Here is a 10,527-nt window from a genome sequence, read left to right on the forward strand (position 1 = left end):
GTGAAGCAGGTGACGGTCGATGCCGCCATTTATAGGCAGCAGAAGTGCAGAACGGCGAAAGGATTAGGATCTGGGCGCGCCACGGCAGGGGTGTACGTGGGCATGCATGAGTGGATTGGGCGGCCAGTGAGGGAACAGCACGTACACGTACGCCGGCGGGACGTGTGCAGTCGCTGGTGCCGTGCGTCGGTGGCCCGGCCCGCCACGTCTCGGTTCTTCTCGAAAGTTGGGTACGCGGATTTTACCGGTGCTCATCCATTATTCAATGCAGGCGGTCGGTCAGGCTGAATTTAGGCCCAGTACACCCAAGTGTAGGCGCAGCAGAAAAGTCCAGAGCGAACTGCATAACATTTTAAAATACATTAAAATTCATAAAATATATTAAAAGAAGAGAAAACATTAAAAAGTAAAATGATAATTCGATAATGCCAACTATTTTAAAACAGGAGGGTATAGTATCTCAGGAGTACCAATTAGGACATGTTTGTTAATGCAATTTTAAAATACTATAGTTTTGAAATATTATAGTTTATAATTATATATAATATAAATATTACAGTACTATCTTATCACAGTAAAATCAAAGTATTGCTTAGAATTAAGATTTGTTTGGCTCCATTAAAAAACCAAAATATATGTAAGAGAAAAGAAAAAAAACTAAGGTTCTAAGTGTAGTTTCTACAACTCTAAAAATAGTATAGTTTTGAATAAATCATAGTATCTGAAACTATATTTTACATATACCGGCCAAACATCTTGTTGCCATCAATATCACAGTATCGTTAAATATTGTAGTATTGATTCAAAACTATAAAAATAATACACTGACCCTTAGCATGCACGCATTGCATATGCATGCATATATGACCGTTCTAGCTGCTCCTTCTGTTACAAGGCAAATATATATCTCACTTCTTAAAAGACAAACCTTTTAAATTTATAATTAAAAATACAGAAAAATATTAATATTTGTATCTGTAAATAAATTTTACAGAAATAAATTCTACGCTCAATCTAATAAAACTTATTAAACTAATGATTAAATTATATATGTATTTTATGTGAACACTCAATCTATACTATTAAGAATTTAATGTAGGCACATGTGGACCCCACGCCTCCAGCCCCCACGCACCAGCTATTGTGCTACCCAGCACCTGATCCTGCCGCGCAAAAATAGTGCAAAGCGAGTACTTTAGAACTGACCACCAGACCACATGTACCTTAGTTTTTAAAAATAAACAATAATTATATTTTAATAAATTTCGCAATACCTATTTATATGATATATAACAACTCGTAGCAAAGCACGAGCCACAACTATCTAGTAAGCTTAGAGTATATATTCAAGAGCTCCCAAAAAATAACTTCTAAAAACATGTTTTTAATAGCCTCCTGTAATTTATTAGGAGATGATTTTGACCTTGTCTTCAGCAGTTCTCCTAAAAATAGGCGTAAAATATTTTAAACTGGGTAATAGATGAGCCTCGAACCTATATTGATATATTTTTATCACCGAGGAATTGTTTACCTTGTGCAGCTTGCCTGAGACCTAACGTGCGCCGCCACCGAGTCTACACTACCATGTATGACTTGTCTCGATTTGTGTACCAGCACGATGTCAAGGGTGATGGCAGAGGCGTAGAGCATGTTGGGCACCTTGCCCAAGCCAGGGACGCCCTCCGTCGGCCGCTTGGTCGCCAGCGCTAGCGCCGGCGCCGCGGCGGCACCGCCACAGTAATGAACAACTTCATGTTGATCGAGCATCGCAAGTCTCGGCGGCACCGCCACAGTAATGAACAACTTCATGTTGATCGAGCATCGCAAGTCTCACGCAATACATATTGGACACCTTGCTTTATTCCACCTGTTTGACGTAATGCAGCCATGGGGTATTGCTTTTTACATATGAATTGAGGCTCTTTGTTGCAACAGGAAATCGATTCGTCCTCTGTGATGAAGGTGAGTCGATGATCAGTTTCTTTTGGGAGGGTCACAAATTTTACATGAATATGTCAACAAACCGAAACATGGTTCTATCCCTGATCATCAAGTCGTTCGTCGTAAGAGAGAATTAGGACACTGTAGATTATATGAGGATTACTTCTCAGATGATCCAACATACATACCATAATTCTTTAGACGGAGGTTTGTTATTCATTCAACTCATTTTTTTATTTAGTAGTGCCATATCTGATATAATACCAAACTAGGTGAGTGCCCGTGCGTTGCGACGGGAGTAAAAAAGTTTGTATGAAACATAGAAACGGAACGATAAACATCACTATGATATACAAAATCTGTATGTTAAACATTATCAATATCACACAAATTATTTCTAAAGATCGGAAAAGGAGAAACAAATATGACGACACTCTTTCTCCTAAATATTTGCAAAATATCTACCAACTAACCTTTTCTAAGATCCCAAACACAATTTCATTTCACTTTTCCATCATCTCGGACCTTGTGTGCACAAGGAGGTAAGGGCCTTCCGAGCATCAAGTCTCACGCATGAACTTCAAAGGAGCAGCAACCATAATTAAGAATAGTGAGGAACAAAGGACCAGCATTCATATTTAAGAACAGTGAGGAACAAAACATGATTCAACAAAAAATTAAAACAGCCTCAGCGAGTCGAGCCATCTCGTAATGGCGCTTGTCCTTGATGTCCAGAGAATATTTCATTTAGTAATCTGTTTTCTTGAATTCTTATAACTATGTAGCCAGCCTAATAAAACAAGTAGGCAAAACCTTCCCATGTTTTATGTTTAATAATTATGACCACAAGTCACAACATCCACTTTTTATTAGAATCATGTAGCTCTGTATTAATGATGTGACATGTATATGCTTGGATGACACTGCAGTCTAATCCTTGTGGCATGCTGACAACACCTGGGCAAAGTCTTCAAATCTAAGAATTCCATTGTGTTTTGTATCAAATAAGTCAAATACCTACAAGAAAAATGACAATGGTTATTACGTGACTCTTTTTCATTGGACAAGTTAGTGACATAAGAACACAACAGGCATAAATGATTATTTGTATTAAAAGTTCTGATTGGCAGACCTGTAGTAAAGCAAAGAATATGTGTGTTCATGTGGATTGAATGCAAGTGATTATAAGTATGAACTGTGTAGGCATCTCTATGTAATCTGTTAGAATACTAAGTGCTACAACGACCCATCAGTTTTACTAAACCTACTCCATTCTCAGCACTCACGTGAGCTGAATCAACGACGATGTCATGTGAATTAATCCAGATCGGTAGAACTTCCAAGCAAAGAAAATAGCCAAAGGGTCAGAAATAAAAAAAGAGGATTCTGCGTACCTAAACCAATCGATGATGCAGAGACAGCTCTCACAGGGAGTTAAGTGTGGACGAAGTACAGGACCAGGGCTGATATGTCTCCTGCAGCCAAGGATTTCTGGCTTCCACTCTTTTATCCCATTACACTACTAGCTAAAGAATTCAAAGACACAACAATCAGTTCCTCTTATTTTCTTATTTATTGCCACCTTGGCAGGATCAGTCAGCGATGAAATCTTGCGTTCCAAGATACAGTCAGACATAATAAAGCAGTAAAATAGGTGAATCTAAAACACATAAGTAAATATTGCAATACTTGGCTGGCGAAGCGAGGTTGTGCCAGGAATCCATACATTCTATTAGTTTGACAACCATAATAAACACGGAGAAAGATGAACCCGCAAACTGGAAAGTATATAAACTTGGGAAGACAGCTGAGAAGAAACATATATAAGTATTGTTATTCCAGTTAGAAAGTAAAATCAACCCTCAATGATTTCTTTAGAAAAAACAGCATGGCACAAGGATTTGTTGCTACTCTCTTTACCTTTTTCAGTTTCACAATTGGAACATTAATAGATGTGGCCAGTGACCCAACTTCCTATGGCCACACATGACTAAGGTTCAACTTCTGTCACCCAAACTTTGAAAATGAATTTCTAGATATTTCTTGCATTTCGCTCATGAGCCATTGGATCACTCATAACATCTATGAAGTCTCAACCAAGGCTAATGATGTTCACTACTGTAGATGGGAGGTAAGAAAAATAAAAAATTGTAGGACTTGCATTAGATGCAAATCTGATCTAATATAATTTAAAGCATGACTAATCAACTAAAAAGAACAAATCAGCAGGAAAAGTTCACTGATTTCTAAAGATAAAAATGAAAATTTAAGCAGTCAGCTAATAGTATAAGTAATCTCGGTTTGGACCTTTCATGTTCATCTGAACCTGAGACCACCAAAGGTAAACTCCAATCAAATTCATCTTCAAGAATAAGTTTACTCTTGAGCATTGTCTTGTGTTTTGTATCCCAATGTATCTTATCATAGAAACGATCAGGTTAACATGTTCGAATAACTTGACAAATGCAGTGAAATACATAATGAACACATCAGCCAATCGAAAATGGGATAGTCTCATGACAGAGAGAAGCATTAAAACTGGTACACCGGGCAAATATTAGATACCTTTGTAGGCAGTTACAGTCAGGGAACAATTGCTAAGTAGCATCATCTCCTGCCAATCAACTTCAATCCCGTTGTAATCCAGCCACACCCATCCTTGTCACGTTCCACCTGATAAATCGCCATGACACAAATGCTTACCTGTTGGCCATAACCTGTGCTGCTTATGGCGTCAGAAGCATCCATTCCATTATTATATTTATATTATATATGGCATCAATTTATATCCGCATAGAAATTTGAATTAAAGAGATGTAGCAAGGTACCTAAGCCCAGCAGGGGTGACACAGAATCAGTGCAGTAGAGTTCGGAGTCTTTTGTCAACTCTGGTGAAACAGAACATGTGTATCATAACGTAAGAAAAAAGATCATCTTCTGCACCAAACCAATCAGCTCTTGGCTCAAATATAGTGAAAAACACTCCACTAAAGCTAAATAAACTAAAGAACTGCATCCATAAATGTTTCATTCAAATAAGAAATACTTGAAACATCTCATCTTCATGCCCACGAAACAAGAAACATCAGTTTCAGGGATACAAAACATAAATGCACTCACCGCATACAAAATTTCAAGTGACATAGTGAAGCTTATGTACCAAGACATAACAAGTTACACATTTGGAGGGGGGCTTGTGCTTTAGGAATAAGAAACAAAAAGAACCATGAGTCTGAATATGTGGCTATTACTTCAGGCATATGTAAACCTCAAATAGAAAATAGAACACAATATTTTTCATAATCTTGACGAACCAAACCAGAATCATTTAACTCAAAATCACGGCATAGAAGATTTTGAGTTTTTTATCACACCAGATAAAAATCATGGCAACGAGAAAAAAGATGAACAACTATTAGTAGGTTATGGCGCTATTCTAAAAAAGATTAAGAACGTACCTAAAAGAAGCTTTAGAAAAACTGAGTGAGATATCAACTTACCACATTTGCCTCATAGGGTTGTTCCTTCATATCTTCTGCCCTTAAATACTCTAACTCATTGACATTGCAACTGGTCAGTCTCACAATTCCGGCCATAGGATCTTGCTGTCAAAATAATAGCATGGCCTAAGAACAGATCTTAGCTAGATGTCCACGTCTGACGCTGACACTTGTGCATCAGGTGAATCAAAAAAAAGATGTGAAATCAAATGAAGGAACAAAGCTCAGTTAGATGAGAGTTTCACTACATAGAACGTAGAGAATAGGTTCAATTTAAAGGAACAGAGTTTCTCTGCATTTGGAAAAGTTAAAAGGGGCGATGACTGACGATTCTTCCTAGCCACGCTACAGGAACATAGAAAAATATATATGCCATCGCACTCTCCTCTTCTTGGTCCTTGTGCTTCTCTCCAGATCCTCCCCTCTCGTCGTTGTCATCCCACCACACCATCGTCCTTGGCACTGCAGTCGTCATGCTGCAGCAGCGCGGTGGCAAGCCTCGGGGAGCTCGACGACGAGCTGGTGTCTGAGCTGCCCAAGAACCTCCACAAAGAGAATTGAAGAAGAAACAACTACATACACGCAGAAGACGATATGAACCTATGTGGGGTCAGCATGAGCATGAACATGTGTGTTATCTGAACATGTGTGTTCTGGAACCACGCTTCCACCTGCCTAGCGCTGAGATCCACTTGTTGTGCGAGCTGCTTCCAACTGCTGCTTCCAATCTGTAAGTAGGGCTTCATCCTGTAAATTAAATTCTTTAGGTCAGAAAATATTATTAATAACAACCAAATGAGTGTGACAATAGATATAATCACCTGTGGAAGCTAGATCAAAATTTTGTTTGGGAAAAGTTTATTTAGATGTTTCATTGTTTTCGGACTTTCTTTGCTTCTTTCATGCAACCTGCTACCAAAGCTATCCTGCATTTTCAAAAATCATATTAAATTAAAACAGTGCAAATCAGGGAAATAAAGTCAATATCATGGTTCATCAAATTACCAAAATTTTAAACATGTACATACAAAAAAAACCAAGAATAAAGAGTAAGATAAGGACTTTTTATCGGGAAAAGGTCAAAAAGAGTCTGGCTACTACTGGCAAACTTCGTGAAAAGAAAACCTCCAGGATGTGCCTGCAAGAAGCACTTCACCCATCTTAGCAAACTTTTGCTATAATTGGAGGTAACATGAGAACCCCAGGTGTGGGAAATGGAAAATAACAGCAATGCAAGGAAAAAATAAATAACTCAGCCTTGTACATATTTATAAATCATCTGTGTTGCCTTTCCCATTTGCTCCTAGAGGCACATTGCCCATACACCAATCATCTGTGCCAAAGGAATACGATAGCAGCACAATCAGTTCATGAATCTCATTAATGTCTTGTTGGTTTGGAAAAAAGAGAGCACATCATATGATTGCAACTCTATACTTGAAACATAGACTTCATTACTAAATCATGATTAAAGCTCAGTGCAATGTTATTCACAATAGTGGTGACAATAATTGATTAGTAAGCACCAGTTTTACCTCTCCAAACATCTAGCTCACCTCCGACGAGGTGATGAAATCCCCTAATTCCTAAACATGTGTTACATGTCCACCAGCTACGATCATGAGGACATGGTAATGGCAATTACTATTTTGAACAACAAAAATTGTTGCATAAATAAGAGTTGCAAAAGAAGTTGGTCCTGCACATAGTTGAACCAAAGAATAAAAAGTACATAACCAAAATATGTTCTGTTACTAATGTTACTGGCCACTAATATTTTTCTATGAGTTTAAAGACTGCACAAATAGGCTACAATAAAGAAGTATTCAGGAACTTAAGGGATTCATAGAGAATTCATGCAAGTAAACTAATTCAAATAAATCATGTTTCAAAGAGAATTCATGCAAGTTTTAAACAAGTCTAATACACATTACAGTTTTGCACAGGTTTCGCCTCATCCTGTTTACAGAAAAGGATCCTATTTTCTATCTCTGTGATTAAATTAATGATATGAAAATGGAGAAAACATTAATGTAAGAGTTCAGGGTTATTAAGCATTGAATGGATCAACTAAAGATATGTTACTTGTTGGCTTAAACACCTGATGTAGTTCTTGCTAAATTTCTCAAAACAAATTGAGAATTTCTCAAAAACAAATTGAGCCCGCGAAGATGCTTGGTTGCCCCCACCTGTAACTGTATTTTCTGGTTTGTCAACCATTTCCTATTGCAGTCAATTTCACACAAGAATTTGAAAACCTATAGAACCCTAGCATGACAAATAAGGAAAATGGCAAGCTGCTTCTCATGTTTTTTCTCCTTGTAACCTCTCAGCACTACTTTCTTGAGGTGATGGCTGAGGCACTCTATGCGAACTTCTAATCCATCATGGTAACTTCTGTGCAGGCTATTCAGTAACAAACCATAGAGATAAGGACAACCGAAATCAAAAAAGATGGTTCATTAATCCAAACACTCATTAATGTATACCAGAGAAACATGGAATAATGCGTGGATTAGAAGCCGACAAGAAAGAAAACTTATCAGTCTTTCACTTGTGCCTCTCCAGCCCCATGCCTATCTTCTGTTAAGAAGGATGCAGTCCTGTCATCATTTCCCCTTCTCATCCCACAACTTTTTAAAATTTTCAATATCACCACTTCTCACATGATTCTACCACACGCTCAAAACCTTGCAACAGAAATACTCATGCACAACCCAAGAGTATTGATGAGTGAAATACATCTATAAATCTCTCGTATGCTAGTAATTTGACAGTATCCAGGATCAGCGTGCCTCTATATTGTGTCCCTCGCTCTGTCCTTCACTCATCAATACTCTTGGGTAGCTACAGTATCCTGATGTTGCTACACCACAATAATTGTTAGGACAGTAGATTACAAGATGAGAAAAATAATATTTAGATGGCACCTGCGATTTTGAGCGTGTGGAAGTGTGCTGTTTTGCTAGGAGATAGAATCATGTGAGAAGTGGTGATATTGAAAATTTTAAAAAGTTGTGGGATGAGAAGGGGAAATGATGACAGGACTGCATCCTTCTTAACAGAAGATAGGCATGGGGCTGGAGAGGCACAAGTGAAAGACTGATATGCCTGAAGATGCAACTGCTCTCACATAATCTGTACATGAACTGATGATTTCTCTCTGTTGCCAATTGGTGTAGACTCTGCATACCTTGTGTCGGTGTTTTGGGTCCGACCGCACACCCGGGGTTGCCCCTCAAGGTGTTTTTAGGAGTAGGACGGTGTCAACGACTGTAGCAAAATGGTTCGTGTCGATCGCACGAGGGACAATGGACAAGATTTGCAGGTTCGGGCCGCTTAGAAGTGCGTAACACCCTACGTCCTGGTGAGTATATGAGCGTGGTTACAAAAGGGTTCTCTGATAGAGGGCGCAGAGAGTTTTACGTGGGTGGCTATGTCAAACAGGGTCGATCGTTCTGAAGGGGTGCCCCCTAGGCCTTATATACTCGACCGTGGGGCAGTACATGTGGATATGATAGCTACAAGTAGCTGAAAGATAGTAAACCTCTCGAGTTTATCCCTACGTAACCCTTGCCGACTTATCCTCGCATGGCTCTGTTGCATGGGGGCTTCAGCGCGGGAAAGTCGGGTCTCTGTTGCGATTTACTCGCTCGACGTTGTGGGCCGTCTGGGTTTGCTCCAATCTAGTCTTACGTCTTCTCCGCTTCGTTGATTGTCTTTCCCCAGGCCCACGAAAGAACGACCTTACGATTTATTGGGCCTTTTGGGCCTTTCGTGAGGTATTTTATTTCTTTAGTGGACCCGGGGGATATCTATCCCCCACAAGCCCCCGATCTTTGGGTTGATTTAGAGGTAATCAACTCAAAGATCCAAGGTCCGAAAAATGACTTCCTGTTGTCTTCTCTTGCTCCGATCACTCATTCGACCGAAGTTTAGTTTTGTGCTTGTGCCTTAGAGGTCGGCATTTTGAATTGTAGGATTCTGGACTTTATTGGGTGCACCGGAGGTGCACCCAATGGGTGTAGCCCTCGACCTTTGAGTAGATTTTAGAAGATAATCTACTCGAAGGTCTTCCCCAAAGATTATCTCCATTCACGCTCCTGCATCTCGGTTGAGAATTGGCCTTTTCAATCTTGTCCCACGCCTTAGAAGTCGGCGCTATATCGGTTTAGAATGATAATCCATGGGGTGCACCGGAGGTGCACCCAATGGGTGTCGCCCCCGACCTTCAAATGGATTTTTTAAGGATAATCCATTCGAAGGTCTTCCTTTCGTGCCTCTTTGCTGAAAATCATCTCTTTCGTTTGTAGAATTTGGCATGAAGTTATTTGCGTTATGCTTTGGAGGTCAGCATTATGTCATCAATATTTTGCTGCAGAGGTCAGCATATATTTTGTCTTTAGCAGCCGAGTTTGCAATCCATCCATATCTTGTTAGGTAGTGCAATTTATTTGCTTCTGCGACTGATTGGACGTTTGATGGATGTTCTCTGTCTAGTCATTGCATCGCTTCTGTCGGCCACATCTTGTACTTTGCTGGCTATATTTGGCTTTCCTCTGATCCTTACTGGTATCTCATTTTTGTCTTGAGGTATTCACTGCGTGCTCTGCACGGATGTGACCGTTTTGAAAAATATACTGATAATTCCTGGGTGTCCCCCCCCAATGGGTGTGGGCAAGGGACGGCTTGGTGCGCTGAGTGTTTTAGCCGGCTGCTTCTGAGTAGTAATGTGATGGGACGGCTAGTGTAATCATATCCTTTGTGCTGTTGACTGGAGTCCCAATGGGTGTAGTGTTGCATGAAACGGCGTCAGCCGTCTGACGTGTCTTCAGATGGGTGGGAGTGCTTATTGAATGCTTTGCGACTGTTCAGTGACCGCGGTTGGAAGTGAGCGGTTGCCTTTCCCTTCTATAAATAACGCACTTGCTCCTCTGGTTTTTTTTTACATCTCTTCGCCGTTCTTTACTGCATCCTTCTCCTCCCTTCTATCTGCTTTCGCCATGGGCAAGGGTCACAAACGCAAGCGTGAGCCGACTCCTCCATCGGAGGATTTTGGCGACTCGGAATACTCGGAGGAGGAATT

The 10,527-nt window shown here is 39.9% G+C and overlaps 1 pseudogene across 1 annotated transcript; it reads right to left on the bottom strand.

Moving 5' to 3' along the window:
- Positions 1 to 6,148: 6,148 nt before the first annotated feature.
- Positions 6,149 to 6,684, bottom strand: LOC115072889 (LOC103652718-like pseudogene; annotated as a pseudogene). The gene is made up of 3 exons (NR_163843.1): positions 6,511 to 6,684; positions 6,263 to 6,367; positions 6,149 to 6,188 (listed from the first exon to the last, which is right to left on the bottom strand). The product of NR_163843.1 is annotated as a protein-like pseudogene (transcript).
- Between the last annotated feature and the right edge of the window lie 3,843 nt (positions 6,685 to 10,527).

The sequence above is a fragment of the Zea mays genome, chromosome 6, assembly GCF_902167145.1.
Source record: "Zea mays cultivar B73 chromosome 6, Zm-B73-REFERENCE-NAM-5.0, whole genome shotgun sequence".
Taxonomy (NCBI): Eukaryota; Viridiplantae; Streptophyta; class Magnoliopsida; order Poales; family Poaceae; genus Zea; species Zea mays.